The sequence below is a fragment of the Paramisgurnus dabryanus genome, chromosome 9 (genome assembly GCF_030506205.2).
Source record: "Paramisgurnus dabryanus chromosome 9, PD_genome_1.1, whole genome shotgun sequence".
Taxonomy (NCBI): domain Eukaryota; kingdom Metazoa; phylum Chordata; class Actinopteri; order Cypriniformes; family Cobitidae; genus Paramisgurnus; species Paramisgurnus dabryanus.
This window is the reverse complement of record NC_133345.1, coordinates 4,916,461-4,935,020: the sequence shown is the minus strand read 5'-3', so window position 1 is coordinate 4,935,020 and position 18,560 is coordinate 4,916,461. Positions and strand designations below refer to the sequence as shown.

General features: G+C 34.3%; 2 long non-coding RNA genes and 2 other non-coding genes across 4 annotated transcripts; all 4 read left to right on the top strand.

Annotated features, from left to right (window-relative positions):
- The first annotated feature begins 5,952 nt into the window (after positions 1 to 5,952).
- LOC135727025 (U2 spliceosomal RNA) lies at positions 5,953 to 6,143 on the top strand. The gene has a single exon (XR_010525109.1). It is a non-coding gene; the product is annotated as a U2 spliceosomal RNA (small nuclear RNA).
- A 781-nt stretch (positions 6,144 to 6,924) lies between these two features.
- Positions 6,925 to 7,089, top strand: LOC135726947 (U1 spliceosomal RNA). Its single transcript, XR_010525037.1, has one exon. It is a non-coding gene; the product is annotated as a U1 spliceosomal RNA (small nuclear RNA).
- A 278-nt stretch (positions 7,090 to 7,367) lies between these two features.
- On the top strand, positions 7,368 to 9,573 carry LOC135721872 (uncharacterized). The gene is made up of 5 exons (XR_010521628.2): positions 7,368 to 7,561; positions 7,836 to 7,906; positions 8,018 to 8,118; positions 8,519 to 8,671; positions 8,958 to 9,573. It is a non-coding gene; the product is annotated as an uncharacterized lncRNA (long non-coding RNA).
- Positions 9,574 to 12,434: 2,861 nt separating this feature from the next.
- Positions 12,435 to 14,772, top strand: LOC135721893 (uncharacterized). Its single transcript, XR_010521653.2, has 6 exons — positions 12,435 to 12,564; positions 12,771 to 12,881; positions 13,251 to 13,449; positions 13,696 to 13,746; positions 14,086 to 14,191; positions 14,328 to 14,772. It is a non-coding gene; the product is annotated as an uncharacterized lncRNA (long non-coding RNA).
- The last annotated feature ends 3,788 nt before the right edge of the window (positions 14,773 to 18,560 follow it).

Sequence of the window (18,560 nt, the reverse complement as noted above, 5' to 3'; positions counted from 1 at the left end):
TAATCACCATTACTTTTAAAAGCATTTTGAAAATTGCTTGCTTATGCTGGGAGTAAAGGTATTTCACGCAGTGCGCATCCTCTTTAAAAGGTAATGTATGCTTCTTTTAAAGCTGACACATTTGCCACATTAAAATAACAGAAATGTGTACTTTTTAAACTTTTTGGAGCCGGTGTGTCTGTGTTCTTGGGGCACACATCTACATGTAAAAGCAGAATCGCTTATTATTCTTCTCTATTTCTTGTATAGGTCAATTATGAGTGAAGAACCGTTCACCAAATGAAGACCGCAGCCAGGTGACGGGATTCTGTGGTAATCGCAAACAGGTAAACCAGTAAAATAATCATCATTTATTGTTAAAATAATTTTGAAAATTGAAGTTCTGTGTGTTCTTATTGTACTTTATTTATTTCTGCAGGTAAGCACCATACCGTAAGCTTCATTCCCTTTATAACAGGTAAGGTTCATACTGTTTTATTCTTTTGTACTGTTTTATTCGTACTGTTTTAAATCATTCAGTAAATGCAAAGTTAAACTGATGTGTTTTTAATCTAGATTTAAAAGTGTCTACTGTTGAAGCACATCTGATCTCTTCTGAAAGCTGATAATAACTAAATGCTGATGCACCTTGTTTTGAGTGAACCCCTGTTTTTTCTAAATGACCTGATCCTATTGCTCCGAGTAATCGGTTTCATATTCGATTAGCATATCTGTCATGTATTTCGGCCTGTAGCCATGAAGTGGTTTTTAAACAAGTAACAGTACTTTTTTAATCCATTGTCCATTGCAATAATCGGCCCTGCTGGTGATGAAAGCATGAACAAGTTTCTCTAAGTCCTGTCTTGAGACAAAACCTCCAATTCTGGCAATATTTCTGAGATGGTAGTAAAAGCAGAATTCCTTATTATTTTTCTCTATCTCAGGCTCTATGGCATATATGTCATGATTTTATTTGTCTATTTATATGTCTATTTACAAGGACTGCCTTGGCCAAACGTTATTGTTAATTAATATTGAAGCAGTTATTTAACATATTTCCTTTGAGTAGTGATTTGTGTAATGATCCATATATCTATTTTTATGTATATTTTTAACTTAGGAATGTGATTTTAAAGCACATATTTGTTATTGTATGACACCTCTCATGTTATGAAAGTAAAAAATAAATGTATTTTCTGATGTCTTGCATTTCTGTTTTTAAACTGTTAATCCTTATCAAGTGCTATACATTAGAAAGTGGATAAATAACAAAAATGTCACTCCTGACAGCTGATAAATTAATCGTTCTTTATAGCACCACTGAGGTGAGCATTTTTCAAGGCAAGATTCTTTATAGAACCGTATAAAAAGGTTCTATATAGTACCAAAAAAAACGGGTTCTGCTATGGTTACAAGCTGAAGAACCCTTATTTGGTACTATTTAGGAGCATTTGTCTTTAGAGTGTTGCGTAGGTTCGAAACTTTCAATCTTTAAACCAAAAAAAAGGGTCACACGGTTTTATTTGTGGTGTGGACATGAACACGCTGCAGGCATTGAAATGTAATTTGTAATTTATTGTCTCATTTCATATTTAACAAATAGAAAGCAAAGTGCTATTCAATCAGTTTAACTAAACAACTGGTGTTCCTCAATTTTGGGGCCTATTTTGTTCAGTATATCAGTTTTGTTCAGTTTTGTATGTGCATGCAAAAAGCATTCAGCGAGCAAATTAACTGAAGCTTTACCTTCGTGTTTCTTTTTGTATGAGTGATAACTGTTTCTGTATGTATTTGTATGGTTTTTTTACAAGTATAGAGTGAAATGCACACGGTGAGTAATGAACGCAGACCTTCAGTGCCGGATCTCTGACCCGCTAACCTCCATCCCGACAGCCAGCGCCTTCTCCGGATGCCATTGCGGTATCGCTCCTCGGCTTTTTGGGTAAAATCGAGTGGACACCGGGGACTACACGTTTGAATGGATTTTTGACCTTCGGCTATGGAAGCGAGGCTTGCTCCGTCCACTCCGTGCATCGACTCTGGCGCTTTCCGGGGACAAATAAGGTGAGTTTAAAACCAGAGTTTGCTTCTTTTGTGCGTGGTTGCCAGTTTGTTTGCCAATCCGTGGTCATAATATGTTCCGCTTCGTGGTTTCTCCATCGCTCAGTACTTTTCTGTGTTTCTATTTTACGTAAAGCTAACACCAAAACGATTGTGGAAAGCGCTATATAGATTGTTCTCAAAGAAAAAACGAGAAACAAACCCATGTGAATATGGGTCAAATTATCTAGGCGGAGCACTTCGTTCAAAGAAAAACGCAACAGAATTGTTTGCGTTGAACAAAGACAATGGTGCGTGCAGACATCGAATGTGTATTGTGGATAAAAAATGGCCAGTGGGGTGGGACAATTTTTCTTGAATTAAGTGTTTATGGGAAAAGTTAACGAATTTTTTCTTACCCTGTAGGCAGATTTATTTGCTTGTTTTAAGCATAAAATAACAGGAGAAGAAATTGTGTAGGGGGAGCAGAGGGTTTTTTTTTCGTTCAAAGAAAAGCAGCGTGGCACGAATGAATGTTTGGCTGAAATGCTATCGTAATTTCCCCCTTAATTTTCCTTACAAACATGAAACCAGAGAGAAGGGCCAGTTGGCATCGAATTGCAGCTTGTATTCGGTGATTGATTGAGGAAAAATATGCGTATGTGTATATATACACTTGTTTTGTTGAACAGAGACAATGGCCGCGTGCTCCAGCGTCACCTATATGCCTATTTCACAAAATGGCGCCTTTGACCGGAAGTAAGGAAAACATCATTCAGGTTGCACCACTACGATGGCCACTCAATATAGTATGGACTGACAGCTGCTTTGTTTTCTCCTACACATGAATTTACTTGTAAAAATAACAATAACAGATATTGTCGATTGGTGTTATATTATTTTTTTAGCATTTCGTATTATCAAAATATATCATATGTTAGACAGCTGTCAATTTTAAATAAAATAACCAGACATACATAACTATTCGTGTCTGCTCCCGTTTATTGTAATGAGTCTGCACATTTGGAGAAATACTTAGACATTTTACTTCTTATTTCTTTAGACTGAATAATTATTTCTTATTAATTCCAAAGTATGAGACCCGATGATCTAATCGTGGTGTATGTGCTATTCCTCGTTTGTTTGCCTGCATCCATTGCTTTACGGCTTGCTTGTTGCGTTGAAATGCACATTTGATTTCTTTACCAGCATTGGATTTAGACCATTCAATGAGAAGAGTTAACAGCGTTTATTATGATTGATAAGCCCTCAACGGAGAATGAAGTCTGCATACATTAAAAGCCTTATTTTGTTTTTATCGTGTGCCTTCCAAAATGTATGCGACGAAACTTAAATCACGCAAAATATGAATGGTAACTAGACGTGCTTGTTGTGTGCAGGGAGTGCATTTATTTGTAAACTTTTGCTAAATCAAAATGGTTTATTTGTATTTGCTTTTTACCTGGGTTTTATCAGGTTCGCAGTCGGGACATTTTTAATCCATAGTGTATGGAGTTATCTAGTAGAAAATGATCTGCTGTTTTTTGGTAGAATGTTGTGTGAGCTAAAGAAACGAGGAATAAAACACACACCGCGATTAAAAAAATCAGATCTCATACTTTGTAATTGAAAATAAATAATAATTAATTTCAAAGAAATAAGAAGTAAAATGTGTAAGTATTCCTCAAAATGTGCTTTGGACTAAGTCTCCCGTCATCACAGCAAACGGGAGCAGACCCGAATAGGTATGTCTAGTTATTTTATTAAAAATTCCCAGCCGTCTGTAAATTCATGTTTGAAAGAAAAAAGTAAATGAATATCTTACTTACTGTTTTTGTCTTGTTTTCTAGTGAATATCTGACAATTCTTAAATGGAGATACATTTACTTGGTAAGCAAAGTGGCTTAAGATATTATGTATTGTAATAGAAAATTGTTATAAAAACGTTTTGTTTTTGCTGGGAATTCTTGTATATATTTCACAGCTATATAATTAATTATAATAACGCACTTTTTGTTGATAAACATGTTAAAAAATACATTAACACAGAATAATGTGGCAACAAATCAAATGTGCATTTAAATGCAACAAGCAGAAAATAAATAAATAAAGCAAATGCATGGAAAAGAAACGAGGAATAAAACAAACACCGCGATTAAAAAAATCAGATCGCATACTTTGTAATTGAAAATAAATAATAATTAATTCCAAAGAAATAAGAAGTAAAATGTGTAAGTATTCCTCAAAATGTGCTTTGGACTAAGTCCCCGTCATCACAGCAAACGGGAGCAGACCCGAATAGGTATGTCTAGTTATTTTATTTAAAATTTCCAGCCGTCTGTAAATTCATGTTTGAAAGAAAAAAGTAAATGAATATCTTACTTACTGTTTTTGTCTTGTTTTCTTGTGAATATCTGACAATTCTTAAATGGAGATACATTTACTTGGTAAGCAAAGTGGCTTAAGATATTATGTATTGTAATAGAAAATTGTTATAAAAGCGTTTTGTGTTTGCTGGGAATTCACAGCCATATAATTAATTATAATAACGCACTTTTTGTTTATAAACATGTTAAAAAATACATTAACACAGAATAATGTGGCAACAAATCAAACGTGCATTTAAATGCAACAAGCAAAAATAAATAAATAAAGCAAATGCACGGAAAAGAAACGAGGAATAAAACAAACACCGCGATTAAAAAATCAGATCGTATACTTTGTAATAATTGAAATAAATTATAAAAATCAACAGGTTTATATTTAAAACAAGTAAAAAATATCTGCCAGCGGGGTAAGAAAAATAAACTTAATTCTAGTTTCAACTTAATTCAATAATAAACTCAATTTAGGTTTATTTTTCTTACCCCACTGGCAGATATTTTTACTTGTTTTAAGCCTTAACCTATTACATTTTAGAATTTATTTCAGTAAACAAGACTTAAATTCTAAGCCACTTTGCTTATTAAGTAAATGTATCTTGATTTAAGAATTATTTTTTAACTCGAAAACATGAATAAAATACTAAGTAAACGAACAGATTGGGATGTTCAAAACACTTAAACATTTTTTTTCACTCTACCCTTCATATTACAGCTGTCGAAAAACCACAGCAACGTTGACAGACCTGGAAGCCATGATATATTAGCAGTTTTTAAAATAAGTTAAATCTAGAATCCTTATTGGTTTTAGATACTTAAAAGCAATGAATGATCTTCTTTCTTTTGAATTGATTTGGTATTATGGAGGAGCTCTGTGTCTGGTTATTGAAGATGATTTCGTCTTTGCTCCTATGTTGGCTTATTTTTTGTTATTTCCGTTACTATATATATATATATTTTTTTCCCCTTTGTTTTTTCTGATTTGAGGTTATGAAAATGTTTTAATTTGTAATAAAGGTTTTTTGAAAATTCTAAATTCTCTCTCTCTCTCTCATGAGCGTGGATCAGTTCCTGCATCAAGGAAAAAATGCGCATCCTGGTAAATTTCAGAAGTTAGACGACTGAGCTGCAGCGGACAGCGTAAGATTTATGAAAACACATTTGAGAAGAAAGGCAAAGCATGTTTCACAGTTAATCCAAGACCATAATGACAATTTTGCGCTCTGTTTCCCGAAGCTCGTGGAGGCGTGGAGCAGCATACACAGTTAAGGTATGTGCGATCTACCGGCATTACCTTTACGATCGACGTATTGGATCTGCAAGCTGCAAGCAAATTAACTGAAGCTTTACTTCATGTTTCTGTTTGGTTAAGCGATGACTGCTTTTTCCCAACAGTTTGTGTGTGTTTTCTGCATGGGTTTAGAAAACATGAACTTCTGATCTGCTAGCTCAACGTTCTACCTCTGTAACGTATAGAGTTAAATGCCCGCTAGCCTCCACCCCAAAAGCCAGCGCCTTCGCCGGCTCCCCCTTTGGCTGCGTCTATTCCGGTATCGCTTCTCGGCCTTTTGGCTAAGATCAAGTGTAGTATCTGTTCTTATCAGTTTAATGTCTGATACGTCTCCTATCCGGAGACTATATGTTAAATGGATTTTTGACCTTCGGAAACGGAAGCGGAGCTTGCTCCTTCCACTCCATGCATCAACATGGTATTGCAGTGTTTCCATGAATGGTGCGCTCCCCTTCTCGGGGACAAATAAGTCAAATACAAAAAAAGAATTTGCTTCTTTTGTGCGTGAATGACGGTGTTTTTTCTAATACGTGTGTTTTAAAATTGCTGTGTTTTCGTTGGCTTCATTGGTTTAACGAAAAGCTTGCGTGGAAATGAACACGCTGATAAAGAAATGTTTTTGTAATGTATTTAATTATTTTCTTTACAAGTTTGTGGTGGTGATCCGAGGACGAATTAAACATCCTCGACACAGCTGAAGGTGCAACAAAAGCGAAAGAGGCCGATTGGAATGTTAAAAACACCTGAAAACTTTTTTCACTACCCTTCATACTACAGCTGTCGAAAATCCACAGCAACGTCGACAGACCTGGAAGCATAGCTGTACATGTTTTACTCACAACGACAACGGGTAAGTCATTGAGCCCTGTGTTTTTATTTATCCACGTTCTAAAATTGCTATGCTTTCGTTGTTTCTTGATTGCTCTGTACATTTCTTTGTTTCTATTCCACGTAAAGTTACTTTGTAATAACGAAACCATATATTTGAATGCGCAATTTAAATCCATTTGATTTAAATTGTTTCACATATTTCACTCTACACGGTTCAACCGGGCTGGAAACGGAATAAAAATAGGGTAGATCTCGAAGAATGTTTGGTCTCAGACGTGGCTTCGTGCGCTTTCCACCTGGTCACACACAGTAATGAAATGTTAGTCGGACGGCCTTCGGGGGCGCCGTTGATGTGATCGGTCACAGGAAGATGCGGCCGTCTGGCCTCAAAGGGTGTCGCTCATACTTACCTGGCAGGGGAGACACCATGATCATGAAGGTGGTTCACCCAGGGCGAGGCTCAGCCATTGCACTCCGGTTGTGCTGACCCTTTGCGAATTCCCCAAATGTGGGAATCTCGACTGCAAAATTTCTGATAGTGGGGGACTGCGTTCGCGCTCTCCCCTGACCTATGTGTTAAAAATAGATTCTTTTGTCGTTTTACTTAAAATCCAAGAGACGTCTAACCACGGCCCAAGAATACATTAGTCATCAAAAAAGCGGCTATTCAACGACTACATAATTTCTAATAGACAGCGAATATGTGTCTAGGCTAAAACAAGGCTTAATTTGGGCTGTCAGTGAAAATCTAATAGACGTTTGACCATTCCAAAAGAATAGACTAGCCATTAAATAGAACCACAATCAAACGAGACACCCCTCGCTGCAGACTGTAGCGCGGTGACATCACGTACTGACGTCAGGTATGTTCTACGTATCGTATGTCTTTAATGCGCATGTACAAAATATTTCACTTTAATCCGTAGGTGGCGGTAATGCGCCTAAAAGTTTAATGCCAACCTTAATACAGCGAATAAGTTGTTTTTCTCGTCTGCAATTCTGGATTAGCGTTTTCTCGAAAGGGATAAATTCGATTGCGGTAAATCGATTACATAAAATAAATATTTATGCTTTATGTTTGCTTTTAGTTGTTATTAAACATTATTTCGGTTCAAAAGTGTACATTCGAACTTTTTTGCTTATAAAACTAATTTTGTTTCTCCCCAGTAGTTTTTTACATTCACACATCATGTTGAGGAATTGAGTTTCCTATATTTATCAAAGACATTTTACGTTCATGTGATGGGTAAAACCTGTTTATGTGAGATATACAAAAAGCAAACCTTTAATTCATTGCATATGTGATTTTCTAGATGTATGTTTATGGATACTGGAAGGCGTAACTTACAGAAAACAGTCACCAAGTACAGTCCAGCTAAGCCAGGTTAGTTATTTTTTGCATAACTGTTTGTTTTAATTTATTATTTTTAGGACTTAAAAGAGAGACACATAATATGTAAGTGTTAATATTTTCTAACTAATACATGCCTTAAAGGAAACCGGACCAGAGAATGAATTGATGCCATCTGTTTGAACCACAGTGCTCAGGAGGAAGGCTTCCTTAATTGAGGACTGCTTCAGGATGTAGAAGGAACAGTAAGTAACAGCAAGCATACAGCTATATTTTTACCCTTTACCCATGCAGTGAAGTACAGTAGTATGTGTACTATTAAATATGACCTTAAATGTTAAATGATTTTAAAATATTCTTCTTTGAATATTAAAAGATTGTTAATGCTTGTTTTTCGGTTGTGAAGGATCCTCTTGAACCACAGGTAATGCTGATTACCTTGATTAAGTATTCTGTATGCATGATGTATACAAATGGTAATGTTGTTTCTTATTGAATTGGTTCACTTTTATTTCTTGACAGGGCATAATAGTTAAAATGTTCACACCATTGTAAATATACTTGATTACTTGACCAAGGTATAAACTGTCAATCTATCTATTTCTCTTTTTATTGTCTAAACTGACTGTTGGCTATTTTTGACAGATGTCACCTGAGATCCTGTGGCAGATCCTGATGGAGTAGTCAAGGTTAATGGCGATGTGGCTGTCTTGAGGCTTGCACTCAAATGCTAGATGTTTAGGGACATTGTCAGTGAGCCCAAATTTAAAGAACAGGCTCACTTTTTGTGGCTTGACAGTAAGTTCTTTAAATCCTTAATGTGGAGTACTCTAAAAATTATTTAAGAAAACTCTTTGTCTGTCTACATCTTTATTCTCTGGTAGACTGTATTGCCTTTAAAACCTTTCAACTTTCAGCTAGAAAAGTACCCTGAACTTAAAATTGTACTAAGCATATCTTTGTCTAGCATGTGTAAAGTAATCTCATTTAAATGTTTTCCTTATATGACTCTGTTAACAGGATATGTTAATGCCGTTTGTTATAATAATTGAATATGGTTTGATCTGTATTTTGTCTAAATTAGGTCATGAGAACTGGATTGTGTTCTACAGACAACAGTTTTTGATGCCCTACTGTCTGACTCAATGCTTCCACTGTGGAGAAATCTTCAAAGACTGTCCACCTGGCAATGTTGGGGAAAAAATATTTACACAAGTTACATAATAATATACGAGCATATATTTGACATGACTTTAATTCTCCTATTCATTAAAACTTGTAAGTATACAAGTACTGTATAGGTTTTGTCTTTATTTCACTTGATAGTACTTGATGCTAGTATTGCATCCCTAAGTTGATGTTTCGAATTAAAGTGCAGTTCACCTCACAGATCTTTCATATTATGATGCATATTATGAGGCTCTTAGGTCAGATGATGATGGGGGTCACACATTGTTTGATTTCTTTCTTATTTTAATAATTAAAATAGTCAGTGATGCTTTTTGCAGTATGGGATGGTATATTATCCTCCATGAAAGTAAATTTATTTCAGAAGACATAATTCCTTCTATCTCATAGTAAAAAAAACTATGTTTTAGGAACTCTACATATCTTCTAGATGTCCATTTGACCCTCCCCCCCCAATGTCTTGTTTGAACATAGTGGCTATTCACCAATAATCCAGAATGACATTCATCTATACTATTTACTGTATTTTTGCATGTCAATAAATAAAATTGTTTAAAAATAGTCTTTGTGTATTCTTAGCTCACATCAAATGAATTATTTTTGCAAGTTTTGGTTTGGGGAGGGGTAGAAATACAGCTTTATTTCTTGGGATTCCAGAGACACCACCAGGTTTAAATACATGTTTGCTTCTTAACTGTGTTTTTTTAATGATGCCTTTTTCTAATATTTTCCTAAAAATATATTTTAAAAAGCCTTATAGTCAAATCTTTCTGTACTTTGAATCACTCATGAATCTTATAGTTCAATGATTTCTGTTAGGTCCACCAAATAAATTGTTATACGAAATAATTTGCTTTTTTACGATAATGCACACTTTTTTTATACCCATATTGTATGAGGACCAAAACTTGCTCTATAATATGGAACAGCATATTTCAAAGTATTAAAATATCTTGACATTTTTGTTTCATTTAACCCTTGTGTGGTGTTCGGGTCTGTGGGACCCGTTTTTAATGTTTACTAAAAGAAAAATTATGCAATTAATTATTGTTTCAACCTCAGGTTCATTGGCCTTGGCTCATTTTCTATAAAGAACATAAAAATAAACAAATTTATCATTACTGTACACTGTTCACCCCCCTACGCATTTATATTACATATGTGGTGTTCGGGTCCACTGGACTCGGGGTTAATAAGAGTGTAAAAATTGAATGTGCTATGTACCTTCACTCTATTTTTCTTCTATCTGGGACTCCTGTGAGTGCATGAGTGTGTTTGTATATATGTCTGTACATATGTGATGGATGCATGTCAGAGTTTTGTCCTTCTGCACTTGCTATAATGCTGCAAGGATACAACATGTTATATATCAAGCATGAACACTCATCTGGCCCCACTGTCCCAAACACTTTACCTTCTGTCTAACAGGAACCATTCTACATTTTCCCATTATCTCCCTTACAAAAAATATTCATGCTTTTATTATAGTAAAAGTGTAGTAATCATGGCAAATTGGTGTATTGATTACCATTTGTAAAACCATGGGTTTACCACAAAACCTATGGTGTGTGCGCGCACGTGTGTGTGTGTATGAGTGCGTGAGAGAGAGAAAGTAAATAGAGAAGTAGAAATAGAGAAAGTAAAATTTTATATCCAAGCATTTTTATCATTTTAGGTTGTAGCCAATAGCAACACATTTTACTGCAGTGTGTGTGGACATAATATGGACAGGACGACACAGTATATGTCTATAAAATGCAAGAAATGCATATGCAACACAGCTACATGGTAAAAATTTGCTTCTTATGTGTTGTGTAGGCTGACATGAACAGGTTATGTGTTCAATGTGGATGATATGTTATGATACAGCATCTTTCCAGATGGGGCTTGTGCTGTGTAAACTAACACAAATGTGTACAATTTCAAACTAATTTCAAAGAATTAAACATCAAAGTGATGAAAAACGTATTTGAGATGAAAAAGTGATAAATACTTATTTAAGATAAACATGTTTTTCCCCAATATCTGGGAGAGAATAGAATTTTCTTCTCTTATTTCATATTATCACAAAAACGAATAGCACTTTAATCTATAAATAGTCCTCTACTAGTGGTAAATGACCAATATTAACCATAAATTCTGTCTATATTACTTGCAATAAGGCTAAATTATACATCTGTAAACAGTTATACATAAATTTGTATGACTGCATTGTTTTAGGATACGAATAATGCCGTGGGTCCACTAGACCCACAAACATTGTCTAAGTAACAAAAATATGAACACCACACGAGGGTTAAATATAACAGCATCCACACTGTCATAACTGTTGAGGGTGAAATACAATTTGAAAACTTACTGGCTGTATTGGAAAAATAAACAAAAATGGCATGTGCATAATAATTTAGGAACGCGGTGTATTATATCCTGTATATCGTTTCGTGTGTCGTATTTATAAAACGAAGCAACATGTGTTATCATGGAGATTTTGATGTGTAAAAAAAATAAAGATGCGGAGACTGAAAACATACTGTACGTAGTTGATTAAACTTTAAAGTACTTTACCATAAATGTCTAACTTTTTTTGAAGGCAACAAATATGCCCAAAAATATAAAACCCATAAAAGAACCATATGACAGAGGGAAGATTAAAATATATAAGGTGTCATTAATGTTCACTGTTCCGGTATACAAAATAGAGTTTGCTCTGTTCACACGCGTTTAAAAAAAGTAACTTCAAAATACAACCGATAATGCTGAGTTTGCTCTGTAATTCCCTATAATTGTTTTTATGCGTCTCAAAGGCGTGTCACACGACGTTAAAAGACATGAATATTAAAGACATACCATGCGTCACTCTGCGCATGCGCACCGAAGACATACGTGACGTCAGTACGTGACGTCACCGCGCTACAGTCTGCAGCGAGGACTACTTGAATCAAACGGCTACATGTCTAAGAGACAGTCAACAAAATAATGCTTAGATGATTCTTTTATTTCCAATATAAGAGGTTCTCGGGAATGGCAATCATCCAAACTAATAAATTATAAAGGCTTTTATAAGAAAATGACAACAGTTAAACAACATAGACAGCGGTCAGGGGATCTCTGGATAATCCGTAATTCGTTTGTAATTATAAAACGAAAATACCGCTTTTCTGTTTTTTGTTTCAAAACGAAAAACCAAATAACCGTTTTTGGTGTCAGAATCAAAAAACGAAAAACCAATTAAAAACGTCCCGTTTTTCGTTATTTGGCGATCATTTTATCGTTATTCCTTTTTGAACAAAAACAGAAGAGTGTCTTTGAACTTCAGTCAATTCGTTTTTCGTTTATTGCAAGTGGTGCCCGCTGCAGAGCCAAATGGGCGGGGCTGGAGCTCTAGCGAGGCGGGGCACCCTCGCTGGATCTAGTGGGCGTGGCAGCATCAAGTGCGCAGGCGCAGATAGAGTTTGTTTAAACTTCATGTACAGCCTGTATCAAGTACTCCGGAGTATTGCACGGTAATTTAAAGATAAACTGAGCTTTAATATGTATATTAAATCTTAATCTTACAATTATCGCTGTCTCGACGTGATTTTCGGGAGTATGTTGAGTTTCGCGTTAAACACTCGATGTGCTAACATTCTCCCGTCCACCACAAGTGGCACGTAGTGTTTTTATTGTAGTTTTAATTTTTTTTATTTAAATATTTGTTGAACCTGCACAGGTGCACCAGACAATACTTTTGCGAGGACAGGATCTTCTGCTCTCTATATCACGGTGCCTACTGTAAATAAGCATTTACACGAGCTCTGAAATCATGCAGTTCAACTAAAAGGTATGTGTGTGTGAATTAAATATTTTAATTATACTGTGTGTGATAAACATCATGTTTGTTGAACCTTTCTGTTTGTGCATGTCATAGTAATTTCTTTCTTGCATTTAAAACTAAAAACATATTGTTCATTTAATATTTTCTTGTGTTGTGAAACCTTTGGGATGTCTGAATTTAAACTACTTTATTTCAGTTGTTATAATAGTTTTTCTGCGTTACATTACTTATGACAAGTTAAAAACATGTATAGAAATACTCTTTATGTTGTGCTCTTGAGCAAGGTGATTCATCACAAAAGCTGTTTATATGCAATGCACTGTACAAAACATGTAAACAAGACAATGATGCTAATTTATGCTTTCTATGTTTTAGATTTTATCATCAAGCATAGTCTCAAGTGCAGACGATCCCACACTTTCACTGCTGTTACTGTACATCAACATTTTAAAATGTGTAAAAATCCAGCCTCTGGACAACCTTCCATTGGCTGCAACACCACCTTCATCCCCAGCATCAGCATCCCCACCTTTATTTCCCCTCGACATTGGAACATGTCTGTACTGATTTTGAGGTACAGCTTTTTAACTTCTTGCTGCTTGTAAACTTGTTTAAATATCTTTAGTGGAGTATTAAGAAAGAACAAAGTACACAGTTGTCACAAATAACCCACTGAGGGTCAGTTAAGTAAACCAAGTACACATTTTTAACAAAACTGTAAACAAACAGAAAGACTTAACTTAAAAAAAAACAATCCCTAGATGTGACCGCTATTTACTGTATTAATTGTATATCTAATTGTATTGTCTATAATTAACAGGGTGCCCCTCTACAGCTAGGAGGAATTGATTGTGGGGTATTTATGTTGATGGTAAGGGGTCTTTTATTTGCTGTACACCTGTCTCTGTGTACTAAACATAGCATTTGTTAATATTGTTTTGTTTTTTCTATGCACTCTATGTTATGACTGTGAGAAAGCATAAAAAAGAACTATTAAGATTTTCGATTGCTATCTTTTGCCAGTCTGACACACCAATAATCATAAAGTGGTGATGCTCAGTTAATTTAGACATTTCCTCTGACAAAGTATGATATTAATAACTATACTTCTGATAAAACCTCCATTATGTGCATTTCCAGTATGCAGACAATATATATAAATAAAGCAATGCATGCCTAAAAACATTCTAATGTTTGTCTCTTATTACAGTCAAGTCCCACAACTACTCACCCAGAAAGTAACATATGCAGATAACATGAAATTCACTCCACCTGAGTCAGATGTCATGGAGATCATCCAGACAACAGAAGTAGATGTATGTAGCGGGAATGTTTATGTACTGATTGACTTGTTTAACTTGTTAATGTGTGTATTAACCTTTCCTGTTTCATGAATTTGTTTATGAGCAGCACATCATTATTAATTATATTATTATTGGAATTCTTATATAGCACACAGGACTCAGCGGTGATGAGAAACATTCAGCTGACCTGTGAGTGGGTAAAGGAGATCACTTGCTGTGAAGATGAGCTGGAAAAGATCTAAAGGATGATGCCCAGTTGGCTATAACAATGTTGGACTTGTTTATAAACACCGTGTTTTATGAGGGTGAAAGGAATGAAGAAGAAATGTCGACTCCCTTCCCTTTTATATTTTAGAGAAGAGCAGGAGATATATGAGACAAAAGAGTTATTCGTGGGTTTTGTTTACACAAAAAAACCCTGTCTTGTGAATATACTAGTGGGGATAGACTAATGTAAAAATTTATTTTTTTGATTGGTTTTGTAAAATACCATTAAACGTTTGTGTGAACTGTAAAGTGATGTGTTCTTGAAATAAATGTATAATATTTATTATTGTATCTTATTATACCATTAAAGTGTCGTGTTCTTGAAATATTCATGATATTATTTTATATCTTCTTATTATAACATTTTATATAGATTTATTTTATGTTAGATGCATATTTTGCTAAATTTGGGTTAATAGAAACCAATAAATCCACTTGTAGGACAGTGGAGTATAACACTTGTGCACCTGAGTATGTGACTATTAAATTACATTTATCTTCTACAAAAATGTAGTTGAATCGAATGCTTCACTAATGTCAAAGCACATCGTATATCCTCTACTATGAGAAGTCACATGGTTGGTTTTAGACTACTTTACTAGTTATTCATTAAAAATAGCATAATGCATAGCCTATCACATAAAGGTTGAATCTTTTCAAAGTTACAGTCAATATTCCATTTAAATTTGCAATATCATTTTTACACCATGCTTTCACATTTACATACAATAAGGGCAGAGGTAACCTAGTCTTATTTATTATTATTATTATATGTATTTATTTATTGAATTAATCAGATGATTTGGTAATACAACAAGGTAGTATAAACATTAGTAAATGCATTAACATGAAAAATAATTAACAATATAGCTTTTCAGCAAGTATTAATTCTTGTTAATGTTAGTTAATGTCAATACAGTTAATTAGTTCATGCATTAACTAATGTTAACAGTTACAATGCTTGATTTTATAAATGTATTAGTAAATGCTGAAATTAACATGAACTAAGATTCATAAATGCTGTAGAAGTATTGTTATTTGATAGTTCATGTTAGCTAATGCATTAACTAATCTAAACGAATACAACCTTGTTGTAAAGTGTTATCGATCATTTAGATTAGTTCACAACCCACACGTTGCGGTGGACACAAATAAAGAGGGGTGGACAGATAGTAAGCTTTCACTGGCAAAGCAGCACACAGCTCTTTCCTCCATAAAAGGGCCTTGTTGTCACTTTCAGATATTTACATCATGGTTTATGGTAAGCCACATTTCTGAATTGTGTTCCTTTGTGGAATTGGATGATGTCAAATGATGTCTTTAAATACAAATGTACAACAGTACAGTGAAGCAGGGCTCTGCATTGCAACTCTTTCACTTGCATATATGCCCTTAAATGATTTACAAGCATAGTGGATGAGTGAAGACCAAAACCTTCTGTAAATGTTATAATGTTAAGGTTATATTATACTTTTATACATTTATACTAGTTCCTGTGGCTTACCATAAACCATGATGTAAATATCTGAAAGTGACAACAAGGCCATTAATGCATTTACTAATGTTTAATACAACCTTGTTGTATTACGAAATCATCTGATTAATTCAACAAATAAATACATATAATAATAATAATAAATAAGACTAGGTTACCTCTGCCCTTATTGTATGTAAATGTGAAAGCATATGGTGTAAAAATGATATTGCAAATTTAAATGGAATATTGACTGTAACTTTGAAAAGATTCAACCTTTATGTGATAGGCTATGCATTATGCTATTTTTAACGAATAAGCAGACAAGTAGTCAAAAACCAACCATGTGACTTCTCATAGTAGAGGATATACGATGTGCTTTGACATTAGTGAAGCATTCGATTCAACTACATTTTTGTAGAAGATAAATGTAATTTAATAGTCACATACTCAGGTGTACAAGTGTTATACTCCACTGTCCTACAAGTGGATTTATTGGTTTCTATTAACCCAAATTTAGCAAAATATGCATCTAACATAAAATAAATCTATATAAAATGTTATAATAAGAAGATATAAAATAATATCATGAATATTTCAAGAACACGACACTTTAATGGTATAATAAGATACAATAATAAATATTATATATTTATTTCAAGAACACATCACTTTACAGTTCACACAAACGTTTAATGGTATTTTACAAAACCAATCAAAAAAATAAATTTTTACATTAGTCTATCCCCACTAGTAGATTCACAAGACAGGGTTTTTTTGTGTAAACAAAACCCACGAATAACTCTTTTGTCTCATATATCTCCTGCTCTTCTCTAAAATATAAAAGGGAAGGGAGTCGAAATTTCTTCTTCATTCCTTTCACCCTCATAAATCATGGTGTTTATAAACAAGTCCCACATTGTTATAGACAACAGCACATCATCCTTTAGATCTTTTCCAGCTCATCTTCACAGCAAGTGATCTCCTTTACCCACTCACAGGTCAGCTGAATGTTTCTCATCACCGCTGAGTCCTGTGTGCTATATAAGAATTCCAATAATAATATAATTAATAATGATGTGCTGCTCATAAACAAATTCATGAAACAGGAAAGGTTAATACACACATTAACAAGTTAAACAAGTCAATCAGTACATAAACATTCCTGCTACATACATCTACTTCTGTTGTCTGGATGATCTCCATGACATCTGACTCAGGTGGAGTGAATTTCATGTTATCTGCATATGTTACTTTCTGGGTGAGTAGTTGTGGGACTTGACTGTAAGAAGAGACAAACATTAGAATGTTTTTAGGCATGCATTGCTTTATTTATATATATTGTCTGCATACTGGAAATGCACATAATGGAGGTTTTATCAGAAGTATAGTTATTAATATCATACCACCACTTTATGATTATTGGTGTGTCAGACTGGCAAAAGATAGCAATCGAAAATCTTAATAGTTCTTTTTTATGTTTTCTCACAGTCATAACATAGAGTGCATAGAAAAAACAAAACAATATTAACAAATGCTATGTTTAGTACACAGAGACAGGTGTACAGCAAATAAAAGACCCCTTACCATCAACATAAATACCCCACAATCAATTCCTCCTAGCTGTAGAGGGGCACCCTGTTAATTATAGACAATACAATTAGATATACAATTAATACAGTAAATAGCGGTCACATCTAGGGATTGTTTTTTTTTAAGTTAAGTCTTTCTGTTTGTTTACAGTTTTGTTAAAAATGTGTACTTGGTTTACTTAACTGACCCTCAGTGGGTTATTTGTGACAACTGTGTACTTTGTTCTTTCTTAATACTCCACTAAAGATATTTAAACAAGTTTACAAGCAGCAAGAAGTTAAAAAGCTGTACCTCAAAATCAGTACAGACATGTTCCAATGTCGAGGGGAAATAAAGGTGGGGATGCTGATGCTGGGGATGAAGGTGGTGTTGCAGCCAATGGAAGGTTGTCCAGAGGCTGGATTTTTACACATTTTAAAATGTTGATGTACAGTAACAGCAGTGAAAGTGTGGGATCGTCTGCACTTGAGACTATGCTTGATGATAAAATCTAAAACATAGAAAGCATAAATTAGCATCATTGTCTTGTTTACATGTTTTGTACAGTGCATTGCATATAAACAGCTTTTGTGATGAATCACCTTGCTCAAGAGCACAACATAAAGAGTATTTCTATACATGTTTTTAACTTGTCATAAGTAATGTAACGCAGAAAAACTATTATAACAACTGAAATAAAGTAGTTTAAATTCAGACATCCCAAAGGTTTCACAACACAAGAAAATATTAAATGAACAATATGTTTTTAGTTTTAAATGCAAGAAAGAAATTACTATGACATGCACAAACAGAAAGGTTCAACAAACATGATGTTTATCACACACAGTATAATTAAAATATTTAATTCACACACACATACCTTTTAGTTGAACTGCATGATTTCAGAGCTCGTGTAAATGCTTATTTACAGTAGGCACCGTGATATAGAGAGCAGAAGATCCTGTCCTCGCAAAAGTATTGTCTGGTGCACCTGTGCAGGTTCAACAAATATTTAAATAAAAAAAATTAAAACTACAATAAAAACACTACGTGCCACTTGTGGTGGAC